Source organism: Orcinus orca, chromosome 3 (assembly GCF_937001465.1).
Source record: "Orcinus orca chromosome 3, mOrcOrc1.1, whole genome shotgun sequence".
In the NCBI taxonomy this organism is placed as follows: domain Eukaryota; kingdom Metazoa; phylum Chordata; class Mammalia; order Artiodactyla; family Delphinidae; genus Orcinus; species Orcinus orca.
Window position 1 is genome coordinate 32,608,524 of NC_064561.1, and position 20,358 is coordinate 32,628,881.

Genomic DNA, 20,358 nt, shown 5'->3' on the forward strand with positions numbered 1-20,358 from the left:
TCTACACACATATGGACAACTGCTTTTTTTTTTTTTTTTTTTTTTTTTTGCGGTATGGTATGCGGACCTCTTACTGTTGTGGCCTCTCCCGCTGTGGAGCACAGGCTCCGGACGCGCAGGCTCAGGGGCCGTGGGTCACGGGCCTAGCCGCTACGCGGCACGTGGGATCTTCCCGGACTGGGGCACAAACCCTCTCAACCACTGTGCCACCAGGGAGGCCCTGGACAACTGCTTTTTGACAAAGGTACAGAAACAACTTAGTGGAGAAATATTAGTAGTCTTCAACAAATGGTACTAGATCTTTGAACATTCCATCTGTAAAAAAAATGAACTTCAATCTAGGTTTTACTATATATATATATATATATATATATATATATATATATATATGCATATATATATATTGAGTAAAAAAAATAATAGGCATAAATGTGAAACTTAAACTATAAAATTTTAGAAAAAGAAGAAAATTTTCTGGCCTCACCTTAGCCAAATATCTCCTGGATATCATGTCTAAAGCATGTTTCATAAAATGATACATTAAAAAACTATATTTCACAAACAAAAAGCTTCTGTTCCTCAAAAGACACTATTAAAAGAATGTAAAGATAAATTTCATCCCTGAAGAAGATACTTGCAAATTGTATTTTTGATAAATAACTTGTATCCAGACTATATGATTTTCAAAACTCAATAATCAAAAAAAAACACAACAAATGGCCCAACACAAAAATAGACAAAATGGTATATGCATCTATATCTATGAATGGCAAATAGGCATATGAAAATGCTTAACATCATTTTCATTAGGGAAATGCAACTTAAAACTCCAGTGTGAACCCCCTACACACCTGTTAGAATGGCTCAAACAAACAAAGACTGACAATACTGGGTGTGGTGAGGATGTGTAGGAACTACACTAGAATATATTCACATATGCAAAGAAAGGTAGTAAAGAAGAGTAGAGGAACCAAACACAGGAGACACATAGAAAACAATACACTGTATTATGGACATCTTTCTACATCAATGGATGATGTACAAACCACCCTTTTCCTTTTACATGCCTGCATCATATTCTATTTAGTGTCTTGTTCCTTAATTGAACTCAACTACCACCAAGGGTGATCAATTAGATTGCACCCATGTGTTTGCTATTTTAAACATGGCTATGGTGAACATCCTTACAGACACACCTTTGCAATTCAGGGCTCGTTTGTTTATTTTAGAGCACCAGATGGCAGTACATTTCCTTCTCTCACAGGACAGTGGCTAGCTATGGAAGAACAGAACAGTGTGAACACAATATACAACCATGGTACTTTTCCACACTTTAGAAATCCCTCAGGTTCCTTCTAAATATGAGCTAATCCAAAAAATTACTTGAGTGGTATTGGCAATATAGATGATCCTTCAGTTCAGGATTCAATTGTGGCAAATTTCATGTAAGCTTCAGACTGGTTCTGTTAGAGGACATTTCTTAGCCTCAGGTCCCGTGCTTGTGTTCATGTAAGAGACCCATGTAATAATAGGTACTTTCAGACTAAGGAAATAAATAAGAACAAAGCAACACAACAAGCCACCACCAATACCACCATAAATGGCTCCAGTACTGTCATTTATTCTGGGCTTACACTCTGAAAAGCAAGTCATAGACTAAGTACTGCCTATTATCTTATTTACGCCTCAAGGTAGTGAATGAGATAGACACTATTATCTCCATCTAAAAGATCATTAAATCTAGGCACAAATTAAGAAATGTCCTTCAGCTGATAAGGAAAGGAATCAAAGATTTAAATATATATCTTTCTGACAGAAAAGCCACACTCTTAAGCCAGGACCTTACTACTATGCTTAAAAATAAAAAAATAATCTGGAATTTCAATGTACAACAGTAAGGAATACATTGTGAAAAGGGCACAATATTTACGTGCTAAAATATTCTGTACACACTGGGAATATATATTCATAATTCATTAATTCAAATAAAGCTAAAGTGTAAAACATAATGATTCAAATTTTGTCCAAAACTGAGGGTGTGAGAGGAGATGGAAACAAGTCTATATTGTTCCAAATCGTTTTTTCATTCTACTTTTCCTGGGCATTTAGGAAGTCTGTACTTGTCAATTTATTTTGCAGTCAATTTGGGACCATGTAGCAGAAGTAATATAAACCACTTATATGTCTGGTTCTTATAAGCATCCTGCGTAAGCCTCCTGTCTTCTCTTACCCGACCACAGCAAGCTTGGAGGCCATGTGTTTCAAATAATTTAGCTATAGCCTACTAATGCCTCCAACAGACTGAGACTCTGGGTGATTATGGGAAGCAGAAGCCCTGTCAACCTGCATTAGACATACAATGTAAATTAGAAAAACAAAACAAAACCTTTATCCTATTAAGCCCCTGAAATTTAGAAATTCATCACTGCACCATAACCTAGACAAACTGACTAATAATTTCTTCATGTCTGCAAACTATGCAAAACTCCTAGGGGAATATATACCAAAATAGAGATTCTTCTCTTTTAATTTTGAGATTGCTATTTATTTCTTCTTTTTCTTTTCTTTGCATTTTATATTTTTTCTCCTAAAAGATATCTATTATGTAATTACTTAAATTATTTTTAAAAATCACCTAGATGTCTTTTGAAGTTATTAAATCAAGACAGACTTAATTCACAGAGAGTTTCTCTACTGCTTTTTGGGAATTTTTTCAAATATATTTCTCTTAGCTTAACATAAATTTAATCTCAGCTCATTTGTCCCATTATTTAAAATCTTTCAAAACTGTACTAATCTGCATTTATATCTACCTTCTTGAAACAAATAATCTTCCATTAAATGATATGTTACTTTATTGTTTTCATTAAATGTTTCAGAATATGTCTAATTTAGCTCAGATTTTGTTAGAAAACTCTGCAATGTTTTATTGCCTTCAGGTCCATTAGGGACTTTTTGAATACAGGAAACCTATCTTTTTGGTATTGTATGTAAGACCAAGCATAGCTGTGACTCTGAAAATTTTCATGACTTGTGCCCATGAACATGGAAATCTTCATCATAATTCTTACATTATATTTAATTAAGGAAGTATCCACACACTATATATTGACAACCTAAGCAAGAAGGACCAAATGAGGAGGGAGGAAATGATCATTGACAAGGAGAAGGTTGAGTCAATGTTATATCAAATAGTGGCTTCCAAGAGACTCAGGGAATTGAGTACTGATTATTGATATCACTCTGAGTCAATAAGTTGATCAGTTGTGAGGGCTTTTCTAAAAATTAGCCTTAAATAATTTCTCTCACTGGACCACAAAGCAGCTGTTTCAAATGTTTGTTGTATTTATGTGTTTGTGTTTATATATCTGTGCCCATGGAAAGTGACAAGACTGGGAAGGAAAGAAGGAAGAAAGGAAGGAAGGAACAAAGAAGGGATGAAAGCAGTTCACAAACAACCAGATCAAGAAGTCACTTGCCAGATGGATTTCTTTTCTTACCAAGTAAGAGTTCACCTTGTATAACCCTACATTCAACCAAAAGAAATACCAGCTGAAAAAAAATTGGTCTCTGTGCATAATTTGGTTTATTGGAGATTGAGGGATAATAACACATCATCAAAACCTTGAACAGCATCAGAAATCATGAGCTCTGTCTTCCTTTACTGACATTATTATCATCAGAACACAAAAACAGTTTTGGCAGAGTTCTCCAGAATTTGCAAAAATTCCCCATTGCTTTACAATTAGAAAATGAAACAGGCTTTTAAAGGAAAGAATTGATGATAAACTTTTTGGAAAATGGGCTACCTCTGAAGCAAGGACTTTCTGAAGCCCTGGGTCAGAAAGGAGAGGAGTGCCTGGTGCTGACTGAGTTTTTAGCATTTTTTAACCACATAATTTCTATGTTTAGATAGTCCCTCTTTCAAAGTGGGCAGCTGTCCTTACCTGCTTATAATCATTTGCACAGTTATACAAAATTGAAAATCAACATGGAATGTGTATCAATCCTATATCCTCTAGTCCCAGAATGCCATGGTCACTTTAGTTGCAATCTCATTCTGATTTTGTTTTAAAATCTTTAATTAGCTCGTTCTGGACCTTCTCCATTTTTAATGCATGAGCCCCCATAGGTAGCCATGCATATCACCAGAGCCCCTAAGTAGAATGTAAGAAATAACAAGACAGAAACAAAATATCCTTTAAGAAGTAGTTTGCAAACTCTTCCTTGTTTGCTGCCTACTGTCGGTTTTTAAATAATGTACAAATCAACTTCAGTACCATAGAAATAATCAACACAGGATCAAAACCTGGAGTTTCTAGTAGAGCACAAATCAAAAGCTGTAGGAATCCAACAGCTGGAGCCTGTCTCATTATTTCCCTGTTCTTTGATGTGTTTTTCAGCCAAGTATCTTACTTGCAGATATGTCTACCTACAAATTCTGCATTGCTTACATATTATAGTTTCCAACAGAGATAAATACTGTAACTGAGTTCTCATTTTCAAAATAGAACCCCCTTCTTTTTTCATCTTCCATTATGCACACGATCTTGTAAATGGCAGAACTGAAAATCAGCTGCATCTAATAAGAGAATCAAGTTTGCTATTGACTCTGAAATGCTAGTTTCCATTAGATCATCCATCATAGCTTTATTATGTGATCAACTGCCTAATTAATTTTGTACTGGGGTATTTAGACAGAACACTGAATGTTTCAGTGGGATTTTGCTATAATCCTGCACCTGCGGCCTCAGAGATTTAGATATCCTCCTATCGTAAGTTTGTACTGTGCCTATAAAGGATTCACTAGGATTCCAGCAATTCAGTCCAGTGAAATTCAGCAATATTAATTTCAGAAACAGCAGAACATTTGCATCTGAGGTTATGTTTCTTTGGACTTTAATCAGATCAAAGTCACCACAAGATATTAAGAGCTCTAGATACAATATTTTGTTCTGACAGTTTTACTGGTTAAATCAGACACTGTTTTGATTTTCTGTGCTTATCTGTTAATATGAACAGATGCGATCATGCTATTGTATAATGACTCTTGATTGCCAGCAGTATTTGATTTTGCAACCATTTGGCAGTGATAATTAAAGATAACGGGATATCCTATACAGTAATAATTAAAGATAGCTTTGTGGTCTTTATCACATGAATAAATGCCATAAAGGAAGAATTGATTCTTTGAAGTTCATTATTCAATGCATATTTTTGGAAGGTCAAGTTTGAAAAGTCTCAGAAAGAGACATTTATTAGGTGCAAGGGGCTTAACTAAACAGGAGCTGATTTGAAAATTTCACTTGTCCTGGCTGCTGTACACTGAGGCTTTATTCCTTATTTGTTCAGAACAATACCAGCATGAGTGTGCTGTTCACAACACAGAAACACAGAAGAGTCAAATAACATGGGATTTTATATTTCACGTATAAATAGGCATTCACAAATGTATGTATAAAGAATCTTTAAATCTATCTTCAATTTGAGAAGAGGAAATAAAAGCTCTTAAAACTCTGCCTTAATCTACTCTACAGAAGCTAGGCAATAATTCTAGGTGCTGACAGCCCCTCTCATAGAACAATATGACTCCCAAAACTGAAGCTCAAGTAAAACATTTTATTAATTGTATTTTCAATTAATTTAAAGAGATGACAGTGGCTTACCAAAAAAGGCAAACCTTAAAGCAAGGCCGTCAGTGGGCCCAGCTGAGGACACCTGCCTCTAGGAATACACTGCTTATAAATGTTGGGATGACTTACATGGTACAGGACCCTCAATTAAATTTGAATCTCAGATTTTTTAAAATGAAGTTTTTAGTATAAGTATGTTCCATGAAATATTTTGGATATAATTACACAGTAAAATTATTTATTGTGTATCAAAATTCAGATTTACCTGTATTTTATTTGTATTTGAAAAATCTGGCAACCCTATATAAACATCTATACTTGCTGACAACCAGGCTCAGAGCACCTGCTATATTTTTACTAAGTGATACTTGATGGGGTGGAGCAAGGGTTAGAATAATAGCAGAATGAAGATTACCAAGAGCAAGAGCAAAGTAAGGCCTGATGGCTGGAGTTTGCAACCTAAGGGGTAGCCTGGTAAGTTTCCTGGGCAGGGAACCAACCTGTGCTCAGGCCACATGTACATTTCCTTTCCTCCTGCTGCGCCTGAGAGCTTAATCAGGCAACATTTGAGGCTGATGCTATTAAATGAAGGAGGGAAATGGGTGATGCATTATTTTAAGTGGCTTTAATCAGGAGTCTATCCCACTTAGAAGAGATAATTTATGGTTTTTATCAGCTTAAAGGATGAGCAATACATAAGGATCCCCTATCTGCCCACAACTTTACCAATCTGGAATAGTGTCTACATTTTGCAGTCCCCTTCTTCACACTCCACCCCAATCCTTATTAGAATCTTGACCTAAGGGACATCTTTTTCTCAGAATTAAAGGAAGAATAAAGATTAAGTACCTCTATATGTGGTCTCTTAAGTTCTCTGATAAGACACACTAGAACCACACAAAAAGATATAGAGGACAATACATATGTTAATAAGCAGACTGTTTTACAGTATAGAAGCTATTAGTCAAGGGAAGGGAGTATTTAGGAGCCCTGCCTCTCAAATAGCTTATACACGGAATCTTAAAAAAAAGATACAAATGAACTTATCCACAAAACAGTAGTAGACCCACAGACAGAGAAAACAAACTTATGGTTACCAAAGGGAAAAAGGGATGGGGGAGGGATAAATTAGGATGTTGAGATTAACATATACACACTATATAAAATAGATAATCAACAAGGACCTACTGTATAGTACAGGGATCTATAGTCAGTATTTTGTAATAACATATAAGGGAAAAGAATGTGAAAAAGAATATATATATATATGTATAAAAGAATATATATATATGTATGTATAACTGAATCACTTTGCTGTACACCTGAAACTAATAGGACATTGTAATTCAATTATATTTCAATTAAGAAATTAAAAATAGAACTACCACATCAAAAAAAAAAGGAAACAAAAATTCAAAATTATCTCTTAGTGGTGTCAAAGAGCCTGAATCAGAATATTAATATAATTAGACTTCCACCTATTAGCTACATGAACTTGGAGAAATTACTCACTTTAAACCATAGTGTCAGGGGGCCCTTCAAGATGGTGGAGGAGTAAGATGCGGAGCTTGCTTTCCTCCCCACAAATACATCATCTACATGTGGAACAGCTCCTACAGAACACCTACTGAACTCTGGCAGAAGACCTCAGACGTTCCAAAAGGCAAGAAAATCCCCATGTACGTGGGTAGGGCAAAAGAAAAAACAGAGATAAAAGAATAGAGATGAGGCTTCCCTGGTGGCGCAGTGGTTGAGAGTCCGCCTGCCGATGCAGCGGGAACGGGTTCATGCCCCGGTCCGGGAAGATCCCACATGCTGTGGAGCGGCTAGGCTCGTGAGCCATGGCCGCTGAGCCTGCGCGTCCGGAGCCTGTGCTCCGCAACGAGAGAGGCCACAACAGTGAGGGGCCCACGTACCACAAAAACAAAACAAAACAAAAAAACTGACAAAGGATTAATCTCAAAAATATACAAGCAGCTTATGTAGCTCAATATCGAAAAACAAACAACCCAATCCAAAAATGGGCAGAGTACCTAAATAGACATTTCTCCAAAGAAGATATACAGATTGCCAACAAACACATGAAAGGATGCTCAACATCACTAATCATTAGAGAAATGAAGATCAAAACTACAATGAGGTATCACCTTACGCCAGTCAGAATGGCCATCATCAAAAAATCTACAAACAATAAATGCTGGAGAGGGTGTGAAGAAAAGGGAACCCTCTTGCACTGTTGGTGGGAATGTGAATTGATACAGCCACTATGGAGAACAGTATGGAGGTTCCTTAAAAAAACTAAAAATAGAACTACCATATGACCCAGCAATCCCACTACCAAGCATATACCCTGAGAAAACCCATAATTCAAAAAGAGCCATGCACCACAATGTTCATTGCAACTCTATTTACAATACCCAGGACACAGAAGCAACCTAAATGTCCATCGACAGATGAATGGATAAAGAAGATGTGGCACATATACACAATGGAATATTAATCAGCCATAAAAATAAACAAAATTGAGTTATTTGTAGTGAGTTGGATGGACCTAGAGTCTGTCATACAGAGTGAAGTAAGTCAGAAAGAGAAAAACAAATACCGTATGCTAACACATATATATGAAATCTAAAAAAAAAAGGTTCTGAAGAACCTAGGGGCAGGACAGGAATAAAGACGCAGACGTAGAGAATGGACTTGAGGACACCGGGAGGGGAAGGGTAAGCTGCGACAAAGTGAGAGAGTAGTCACTTCGTGGATATATATACACGACCTAATTTAAAATAGATAGCTAGTGGGAAGCAGCCGCATAGCACAGGGAGATCAGCTCAGTGCTTTGTGGCCACCTAGAGGGGTGGGACAGGGAGCGGGGGAGGGAGACACAAGAGGCAGGGGTTATGGGGACATATGTATACATGTAGCTGATTCACCTTGTTATACAGCAGCAACTAACACACCAGTGTAAAGCAATTATACTCCAATAAAGATGTTAAAAAAAATAAACCCTGTAGTGTTCAGTTCTGTAAAATGGGTGTATTAACAGAACAATCTTCAGGGGCTTGAATGAATGACAAATGAGATGGATGATGCAGTTAGAGTATAAAGCAGTTCCTGGCACATAGTATCAATTCAATTAAAATGATCTCTTCTCCTTATAAGTATTACTTGATAATTCTTAACCGATTCAATTTTTTAAATAATTCCTTGGAGAGTAATTTTGTAACGATTTGACAGGCATTGTAATCTTTCAAACAGGACAGGCTGTCAGTGGACTTGAGGAAACCTCAAGAGCAAAATTGCAACAAACCTTTGCCTAGTAACAGTTTTCAGCTTAAGGAAAAGTATGTCCAACAGAAGTATATTCTGTGAATATTAGAATTTTGACATAACCAGTTGATGACATAATGGGCATATATTTATAACTAAAATCTCCTCAGATTCCAGTTGAGTCAGTTCTGCTACCAGCTTGTTTTGAAAATGCAAAGTTGGTCCAATTCAACTGATAGATTAGGGAATAATGAGTTTATTGTGAATAGTGTTTACTCCTGGGCTGCTCAGTCTGGGTGATGCTGGAAGTAAGCACAAAAGCGGCACTCAGCTGACCCCAGCTTCGTAGGAATACACAAAACACACGCTATTCAAACATCTATTAGGCACCTCAGTTCACTGTCTCTGAAATGAGCCACACCCACCCTAATTTAGTGTTGCAGCTTTCCTTTGGATGTAAGATCCTCCTCCTTCCAAAGAAACCACAACTCTTCTGGCGCCCACTTCCACGGATGACCGTCTGCAGTTTTTTGAGATAAAGTACTATACTTACATGCATACATGTATTTCTTAATCATTTAACATCTGTCAAACTGTGCTACCATTTTCATATTAGGTTCCTAACTTTATTTTTCACATCAATAATACATAATAATAATAAAATAATGCCAATAGTAAAGTTTTTCAGTGTCGTACCTAACCCTCATTTCCCCCATAAGCCCCCCTGGTTTCTATTGTGTGATTTTCCACAGCAAAGTGATTTTTAGAAATGAATATGTTGTTCAGCAGAAATGACTGTATAGTGAAGGTACACATTCCCCAATTTTGAACTACGTTTCCGCTTACAAGAAAAAGATGATAATTTTTCTGTCTGAAGTTTATTTTGCCTGTGGAGTGAGCATTTACTTCATTGTCCAAGATATAACTTGTACATGTATTCAGGAGTAGAGTATAGAATACAGTAGAAAGTCAATTATCTCCCTGTTAATAGTTTGACACCTCATTCTTAATAATTAGCTGAATCTTGCCTAACATAAATAGTACCTTGTTGTTTAAACATCTCTATGGATACTTAAGAGGTTAGAATCAAACGCAGGTAGGTATTCATAACCAGTAAACCCATAGTTAACAATTTTGCATTCTTCTCTCAAACAGAAAAAACAATTTAACGATTTAATTTTAATAATGTAAGTTAGCAATCTCCAAACTACTTCAGTTTTAAAGCTCATGAGCTTCTTCTCCCAGGACTTAATTACATAGATACTTATTTCACTTTCAGGAAAAAACATTTTCCGTCTTAGTGCTGTTATACATTGATGTTGAATGGGTTCATGCTATTAAGCAGATGCTAGCATTTTCAATGTGGCGTTCGAATGCTTGTCACTAAATTCCAGACTGCATGATTAATTTTGATCATGGTTCAGTATCCAGCCTAGCCAGCATCCCAGTTAGTCCACTGGTATTTCATCTAATAAGTGATAAAAATAAATAAATAAAAAAGCACTTCCATGGGACCTTTATTGTTTAAGAAGTGATGTGTGTCATGTATCCAAAAAGGCCAACTAAAGTGTTACTTTTCTTTCTTAAAGCTGCTGACTGTATACTCAGATGTACCTGTTTTTTAAAAATCATATATGCTTTCCTGTTATTCTTACCACTAGGGCTGAGAAATGTCTATGTATGTTTTCTATTTAAAAAGTAGGTGGATAATGGTGCTTTTGGTGTCCTGTTCTTTTCACTTTGGTCCTGTGTCTTAGGAAGAGATCTGTTTCTTCAGGAAAAAGTTCTAGAAGCATTTGTGCTGACAGTGTGCTAGTATCATTTTATTCCAATTTACACATAATAGGGTGAAACAATTTTACGACTCCATGTATACTCTATTGCGGTGACAGTATAAGCCTTGATTAGCTCATCAGAGATCAAACTCTTTAGTAAGTTACCGACAGATGCAGTTTTAAATCTAAGAAGTAGGTCAGGTTTATTACCTACATCAATCCTTTAATATAGTAGGGCAGAGACATAAAGGTGAAGAAAGAGAGCATTTGTGTGCAGGAATGAGTTGACAGACACAATACAAAAATAAGTCTTATCCGCCAGAATATTCCTCATTTAAAAAAACTGAACATTGCATTTCAAGGTAAGGGCCATATACATTAAAGGCTGCCCTGTGTAAAGTGTGATTGTGCTGCTTATCGTGATTATAAAGACAGGTTTCCAGGATATGTAGTCGGGAACAATAAACATCATTCTTTTCATGCTAATACAGCTCTGATAACTAAATAAATATCAGTGCTTTTAATTTTGCTTTTAATATGACCTCTGATTTAGAATATACATATATTTGCCGCCTGAAAGGTGAGCCCATTATAGTTATATGTAAACCAAATCATTCTCAGAAGTTCCCACAGATTTTGATGCTTTTCTGAAACTCTCAAGTGAGTATTTCTGTTAGATCATCAGTTCCACATTCAATCTCTCTCTTGCACTCTCTTAGCACTATATTTTTCACTGCTGTTAGTAAAAATAAATTTAGTCCCAAAATAAAACTTAATGAAATAAACAAATAAAAAACATGCTCTAGCTTTCACTTTTAGAAGTGTACTTACTTGGATTTCAGAGGAAAGAGTATTACAATTAAAATAGTCCCTCTGCCCCTTACTGATTAAATAATGAATGGTGGAAATAAAGAAAATAGAGGGATTATTTCCATGAAAAATTAGGAGTTTGCTATCTACATCAATAAATTATAACGTGATCACAAAACTTTTTTTCTTTTCTTGATCCCCTTTTGCATTTATGATAAACCACTAAAAAGAAAAAAAATAAATGTTCCAGATTAAAACACTTAACATCTACATATGCTAATTATTAGTTTTAAAGAACTAAAATAATAAATTGGGCCAAAAATGAGATCCAAAAGAGTCGTATCTCATAATTAAAACATATGAATCCTAAACATGCTTTCTTGGCCAATCATGCCATTTCTATGGATATACCATAAAATCAGAATGCCCCCACATATTCCTATTAATATTTCCATCTTGGCCAACTTGGTGAATTCAGAAAGCCAAAATATGACAAAAACTTCACATATACAGCATATGAGTTGGGCCCACACTTTAGCATGTTACTCTTTCCAAATTCTGATATATGCTCCTAATACAAATGGCAGGTATAGTTTGAAAGTAACACTATAAAAAGCTGAAAAAAAAGAGAGCAGAAATGCTATTGGACATTAATGCTTATAACTGTAAAAACGTGACATACTTTCTCTTTTTAGGTAGAAGGGCTGTATAGGTCTGTCCACACTTGCAAATATATGTGTGTGTTTTGTTGTTACTGTTGTTCTGTCCAAAAGTGTCCATCAAGGTCATAAACTTGAGAGGCCATCTGTTAAAAAGTGCTGACACACCCCATTACAAACCAAACCACAGACATTTTCAAAGCACTAAAGTTTGTACTTATTTGGCTGGACAATATTTCTGAAATAAATTAATAAGTTCCTATGAGTCAATCAACATCTCTAGTCTGTATATCATCCATCTATTCCACAAACATCAGATTCATGGTCTGTCAAAGACAGTTGCCAGATTATAATCTTAGTTAAGTACCGTCGTTTAAAAGAATGACAGGGAGACAAAAAGGAGAGGGGAATTATTAGAAGTAAAGTATTTGTGGGGATTGGGGTAGATGTTAGCCCAGAGAAATACCTTTCAGGATAACATATGTTCTTAATTTAAGTTTGTCTCTTCCTCTGACTTGTTGTTTTTCTTAAGCAATATTTAATTGGTTTCTAAGGCAATTCATAAATTCCCTCCCACAACTATTGCTGCCTGGTATTTATGCCCCTTTGGTTGCTGTTAGATATAGAAAAATAGAGTTTCATTTTGCTTACTACATCAAATGTAATAGAGCTAAGACAGTTTCTATTCAGCTTTCTAGAATTCAGCATCTGATTATTTAGGCTTTACTTCTGTGCCCAATAGTTTGTTTTATTTCTAGGACAATAACTACATGAAAAGTGGACCATTTTTAATGATGGTAGCAGAATCCTTGAAGTAGAAGTACATGAGGCACTGAACAAAATGCTTATTCCCGGGCTCCAGCACTGCCCTATTGAACCAGACACATAGGGTCATAAATCTGCAATATTAACAATTTTCCCAGTTGATTCTTAATTCCACTAATGTTTGGAGATGAATGCTTTCAACAATTTCACTGCTCAATGAAATCTCCACTGTAGGCTAACAAGCAAAACCCAAACAGAGAGAATAAAGCATCCTTCTATTTGTTAGTCACACTTTGGTGGAAGCAAGAGAAAACACTGGCTAAATGAGGTTTTGGAAGTGTGCCTGGCTTTTATTAATTCCTGCCATTTTTCCTCTATTGTTATGAAGAATAAAAATGTGATGACCTGAACTTTGGGTCCATTATATAAACATAATTTTTGAATCCATTTGTGAAAAACTATCATAACTAGTGAAATGGAGACACATTATATGCATTTTTCCTTGTATCAGTCAGATATTAATTGTCACATATTAGGAGTACATCAATTATTGCTTTGAATCAGGAGCAAAAAAAAAAAAAAAGAAAACAAGAGATGATCTCAGGAAGAAAAAGGGTATGACCAATAGTTCAGAAAATAAATACAATAACTAGAAACTGCTATAATTGGGATATGGACAAAGTGCTATGGGAATGATGTATTAACTCAGCTCTTGCGGGCAATAAAGAAAGGGAACAATAGAGGATCTTTGAGGCATGAGTTGGGTCTTCTTTAGGCAAAGAGATGGTTATGAGCAAAAGCATGAAGGTATGGAAGTAGGGTGCATTCAGAAAAACAGGTTAGTGTGGTTCACTTATAAGGTACATGGAAATTCATGTTAGAAAGTGAGGAGGGAAGGATCAGGTCTGCTGTGTGTTTTTGTGTCTATGTTTGAGCTGGGTTTAGGTAGTGCATTCACAAAAGAGTTGACATAAAAGCTGTCTAGAAAGATGAATAGGATTTTACCACCAAACAATGAAAGCACACTCTGACTGAAGAAACAGCATGAGTTAAAAGCACAAGAACATTAGACTGTCCCTTGTCACTAGGGAACAATGTAGTCTCCCAGCCTTAGAATAATAGTGCATGTGGTAGGGAATGATATTATATAAAGTCGGAAACTAAGACTAAGGTTAGATTATAAAAAGCTACAAATTATGAGCTATGTTGTTTAGATGTTATTATAAATGGAATGAAATGGAATGGGATGAATGAATGAATGAAACAGAAATATTTAATAAAATATTTAAAAAGGGGAATAGTCAATCAAAGGTTTCTTCTAAAACTATAATTATAGTAGTAGAATAGAAAATGGATTGAACCAAATAAGGGACTTTCATTTCCAGAAATGGTCTATTAAGTATTTTGGAAAAGCCACCCTCTAAGGATAAAGTGCCTATATATTTATAATATTTAATATATGTGTGTATATATTTAAAAACTGCTTGAACTACTATTAAAATAGTAAAGAATCACTAGTCCAGGAAGATAGAGGCTCAGAGAGGTAAGCTTGGAATTGAAGGACTTTTTTTTAAAGTTGTTTCCCAGTTCTATGGCAGCCATAGGTTGATGATGGTTTTTACAACCTTGTTAGATTAAGTAGACAAATATTGGTGTCTAAGCTAGCAGGTGGAGGAAAACCAGCATATCTCCCTTGCTTTGGGTAGGGATACTGAAATGCTGCATCTTAGGACTAAGTTTAAAAGAGAAACAGACAGGTCCTTTCAGGGACTTGCAATTCATCTCCAGAAGAGCTGAATCCGATTGTTGCTTCTCTCAGGTTAGAAAGAAAACCTATATCCTGCGTACAAGAGGATAACAATATCAGATACCTAAATTATTTCTACAAATAATTCTGCAAAACAAGGCCCAATAAAAGAAAAATAACCAGGCACATTAGGAGACAAAGCCCATATGAAACAAATCGGCAGAAACAATAAGAAACAGAAGCAGACCTACTGATGGTCCAGATAACTAGAGTGACCATCATAGATTTAAAAAGCAACCACTTTATTATGTTAAAGAGGATAAATGACAAAGTGGCAGAATATTGGCAGATCTAGAAATTGAAAAAAAACTAGTGGAAATTTCAGAACATAAAAATACAATAATCGAAGTTAGGAATGCAGTGGATGGGATTAACAGCAGGTTAAATAGAAGTGACAAAATAATTAGTAAATTGGATGACAACTTAGAATAATGAATGAAGCAGAGAGAGACATAGGAAAGAAAGTACAAGGAGGAGATCAGCCATAAAATATACATACAGTAAGAAGAGAAGATCTAGAGAGAGAAAAGAGCGGCCATCATATCTGAACAGATAACAGCTGTGAACCTTCTGGAACTAATGAAAGTTATCAAGTTATCAAGCCAAAGATTCAAGAAATAAGATGTGAATAGGAACTTTATAAAAGAAGACATGTAAGTGGAAAAATAAACATACTCTCTTATTAATTAGCAAGATGCAGATTAAAGTCACAATGAAATAATACTTCCCATGTGTAAGACTGGCTAAAATTAAAAATACTATCACAAGTGTTGTCAAATATGTGGATCAATAAAAATTCTCACACAATGATGGTTGGAGTATAGATTGCTTCAACCTCTTTAGAAAATGTCTTTACATTATCTGCTAAAGTTGAACATATGTGTAACCCACAGCCCAGAAATTCCACTCTTTAAAAAGTACCCACTATAAATGTAAGTACATGAGCTTGAAGAAATATGTATGTAAATGCTAATAGTGGTATGATTTAGAATCAACAGTGTAAACAACCCCCATACTCATTAATATTGTAATAGATAAATACATTGTAACATATTCATGTATGGATTACTATACAGTATGCAAAATGAGTCAAATATAGCTTCCCACAACAACAATGATGAATCTCACAACCATAATGTTAAGTGAAAGAAGCCATATATTTCTGTTAGGACAAAATTAAAAGAACAGGAAAAAACTAGACCATGATTAGGTGGTAAAACCAAGGGAGTGATTATAATATTAAATGTCAGGATGATGGTTCCTTTGGAGATAAGGAAGAAGCAGTGACGAGAGAAGGTAGGAAGCAGCTTCTAGGCTATACATTCTGATCTATTTATTGATTTGAGTGATAGTCACAGGGATGTTGTCTTTATGATAATTCATCATTTTGATTTTTGTTTTGTGCGTTTTTCTCTGTGATATTTCATAGGCAGACATATTTTAGAAAATGTATTGGTAACAGCGTAGTTTTCAGACTGGGAGACCAACTGCATGTTTAAATTTTTTTAAATGTCCTTTCAACATTTCAAGACTGTCAGATACAAGCTAAGTTTAAAATCATTTCAAATAATCAAAATAAGTTTACTCTTGCTTATTAGGCAATCATTAATTTAAAGTATGTGTATCTGCTTAAGGAATTTTGTTAAAGTTTGTTGATTTTTTTTCACGTCCATTAGAATTTCTTTTCTTAAATGAATTTTCCTTACCCCTAATAAAATTTTCACCTAATATGCTAGATCAGCCTTTTCCTTTACTAACTTGCCTTTGACTTTATCTAGTAATCCCAAGTAGTCTTCTTGCTCTAAAGGTCTAGATATTTCACAAACCTGTCTTCAAATTTATAATGAGTAAAGAATTTAGATATTTTCTTTCAATTTTAACTACAGAAGTGTCATTTAAAAAAAAATTGATCCTAAAACATGGTTTTTATTCTGTCATTCTTCTGCTCAGAAACTTTCAACATTTCACCATGGCCTACAGGGTAATAATACATAATTACATGACCAAAGAACTAAACAGGATCTTCAGATCATCCAGCCCACCTCCATCACTTCAGATAAGATAACTGAAACCCACAGATGTCATGGTACGAGGCCATGGATGTCATGGGAATGGTATAGAAATAGGGTTGCCTTTTTTTCTGTTCTTCTGTACTTTATCAAAAAGCAAATTCCAGATTCTAGAATTTAAGACCTTCCAAATTCAAACCCCACACTGCTTTTTTAATGTCCCATCCCCACCAACACACATCATATCCTTATAATACAACCAGCTATATCTACTATATTCCTAATGTTTTTGTCTAAGCAAGTATTTCTTTAGCTTATCTGATTGGATGAAGGTTTTGGTTCCATGATACCAGCTGATGTTCTTAGACCACAATACACAGAAGTAATTTTGCTTAAAATTGAATATATTGGAAGGAAATAGAATAGCTCTGAAAATAAGGGAATCCTTTACAACAAGATCTCAGTAATAACAGGATTTAGGACAGCTTTGGCAACGTAAGGAAGAAGAAACTCACAGGAATTCTCTCCAATTTTCCACATAGGGACGAACCAGGGCCAACCATTTTCTATCCCTGGGTCTCTTTGTTTAAAATTCAAACATAGCAGAAGGGCAGTCTTATTGGTGTAATTTGGGTCACATGTCTACACACTCTTGGTTCAGGAAGGTGAGTTACTGCCATTGACAGATCCAGCAAAACTGCAGAAAAGTGGGGATGAGGGAAGACCACAGTTCCCTAAAGGAAAATCAAATCGAGGAGCTCCTACTAGAAGAGGGAAGCAACAGTGGGAGTCAAACATAACAGATGTCTATAAAAGTCATCTAATCCAAACCGACTAACGAGTTCTACCATATATCTCTTCCTTAGAAATTCCCAATTTAGAAATTACAATTAGTCAAGCCCTATAATTTACACCTTTATAACTCTTATTGTTATTATTTGCACATTAGCCTAGTAGGCAATGCAGTTACAGAAACCAGGTAAAGAAAGGAAAAAGTTAGTTAACAGCTAAATCCCTAAGTGATAAAATATCTTTTCATAGTCTAATCAAGATGTAAGCTTAAAAATAAGTGTAAGAGACAAAGAAAAGAAACTTAACTTTTAAGCTTAACAAAATGAGGGAGATTCTTTTCACCTTACTCTTTCCTGGCCTTTCCCTTTAAACTTTCACTGCAAATACTTGGTTAATTCATTCACCTCTTGCTTTGGTAGAGGAGAATCCCACATAAACCACAACTGCCTTGCCCAGCCGCTCCTGCTTTTTGAAACGGGGCTTTGGATGCTATCCTGTGCTGTCCACAGCACTCCAGATGGGTCTGGGAATGGTGCCACGAGCCTTACTTACTAACACAACATGATTTTGTGGCCTTATGTGCGAGCATTATACAGCACTATAGAGCTGAGATGACATTTTTTAGTCACAATAATGATGACATATGGCACTGTCTTCATAACCCTTCCATTTGGGAGAAAACAATTTTCTACTTATTTTCTTAAAATATAGGGGCTGAGTGACTGTTGCAGCTTCTGAAATGGACACTCAACACTAATGAGCTCTAGCCTACGGTGACCTATTCAGAATGGAAGGCTCAGAGTGTGACATTCTGTTTAAGTGGGCTAAATGATTGGACATTAGTCACAGGAGTTTAAAGGTCTGAAGAGATGGCAAAATATTATTAATTCAATATCTCTTTAATGCTAAAAAATATGGCCAGAGGGACCCTTTGACAATTTCTTGGGCTATCAGAATACCTAATTGGAGATTAATCTCTAATAACCTCTTAATACCATTCAGAAGTTTAAATGAAGTCCAAACAAGAAAGAAATTGTCAGTTCAGTAGTGTCATTTACAGCTAATGCTATGGAAAACTATTTAATTCATTACAGAGGCAGAGAGACCCATTTTCAATTTTTGCCCTATTTCTATCTGGCCAATTAAATATAGTGCTGGCTAAACACAAAAATTAGAAAATGGGAACGCCTGCACTGAGCATTAACTTCTTCAAAGACCTTCTGGACTGATGCTTCAGGTTTCAGGCTAGCCATCAATTCCCCCAAGGGCTGCCTTCCTTTGCAGCTCAGGCTAAGTTAGACCCTGGCATTCTTTATAACACTTAATAGAAATGAAGCTGTGTTCGTTTTTTTTTTTTTAATTCTGTCACCTCCCACAAAAAACAAACTCCATGGGAACAGGTGATTTATCTTGCTTACCAATGTATCCCAGCACATGGAAAAGTATCAATACCTGGCTTGCTAAACAGATAGGTTCTTTTTCACTGAAAAAGAATGAATGAAAAAATATATGAATGAGTGAATATACATGGAGGCCTGATTTTGAAATCTCTCATGAATGTTTTATAATTGCTCCTGTTCTACAAATATTAATACTCTACTAGCACATAGTTTTGGAAGAATGAAAGAACCTTTTACACCATCTACAATTTCCAGCCCTTTAGAAAAGCTGTATCTGAGGGTCATGAGGTTCTATCATTCCACTGCTCCTCTATATGTGATCTCACATTTAGCTCAGGAAATAGGTACAAAAGGAATGCAGGGAACAGACCCCAACATTCTTAATATTTGTTCTCCAAATTTGTTTAGTCAGCCTGGTTTCTTAGCACTCCTTGCTTTATCTTCTTTTAGTCTGTAAGGAAGCTGTCCTTGGTTTCTGAAGTTAGGAGCCCCTGGGAAGTCACACATTACAGGGAAAGACCAATGTAATAGAGTTTGACCCTATTTTTGGATAGTGGACCACCAACTTTTTATTTTTAATTGAAGTATAGTTGACTTACAATGTTTTGTTAATTTCTGCTGTACAGCAAAGTGATTCAGTTATATATATATATTCAGTTATACATATATATATTATTTTTCATATTCTTTTCCATTATGGTTTATTACAGGAAATTGAATATAGTTCTCTGTGTACAGTAGGACCTTGTTGTTTATCCATTCTATATATAATAGTTTGCATCCGCTAACCCCAAACAAAAATATGGAATGCTTCATGAATTTGTGTGTCATGCTTGTGCAGGGGCTATGCTAACCTTTTCTGTATTGTTCCAGTTTCCGTGTATGTGCTGCCTAAGCGAGCATACCACTGACTTCTCTTAAGCCTCAGTTTCCCCTTTCCTGTTAGCTCCGCATCCGGACAGGCTGATAAGAAAGTTTATACGTGTCCCCTGCATGGCCCTTTTGAAATATTCCAACCTCACAAATCACAAACCCAAACCTAGCAAATTCCCTAATCTCACCCTCTAACAATGATAAAGGCCCAACTTTATCTGGGACCTGTCTGTGTGCCCCCACCCCTGCCCTTCCCAGTGATCCCTTGTACAAGTAATCAACTCTCTTTCCAATTCTCTCAAGTTCTCCACATCCCATGTATTAACTTGAAGGTGGTCCAACCCAAGTACATTGGGTGATCACAAAGTAGCCAGTCTGATGTAAATTGTTTTCACCGTTGGCCTGCTTTGTACCTCAAAATAGTTTGGGTACATTTGATGAGTTTATCTCTAGGTAGCCCTTGTTAAAAGCCAGATCTGACATATGATTGCATATTTGTTGGTTACACTGAGAGAGGTTCTAAAGGAAAAGGTTTTAAACAATAAAATGTTAATATAACGCATGGGCT

The 20,358-nt window shown here is 35.7% G+C and overlaps 1 non-coding gene across 1 annotated transcript; it reads right to left on the bottom strand.

The window, feature by feature from the left end:
* Window positions 1-19,713: 19,713 nt before the first annotated feature.
* LOC117202236 (U6 spliceosomal RNA) lies at window positions 19,714-19,820 on the bottom strand. The gene has a single exon (XR_004484454.1). It is a non-coding gene; the product is annotated as a U6 spliceosomal RNA (small nuclear RNA).
* Between the last annotated feature and the right edge of the window lie 538 nt (window positions 19,821-20,358).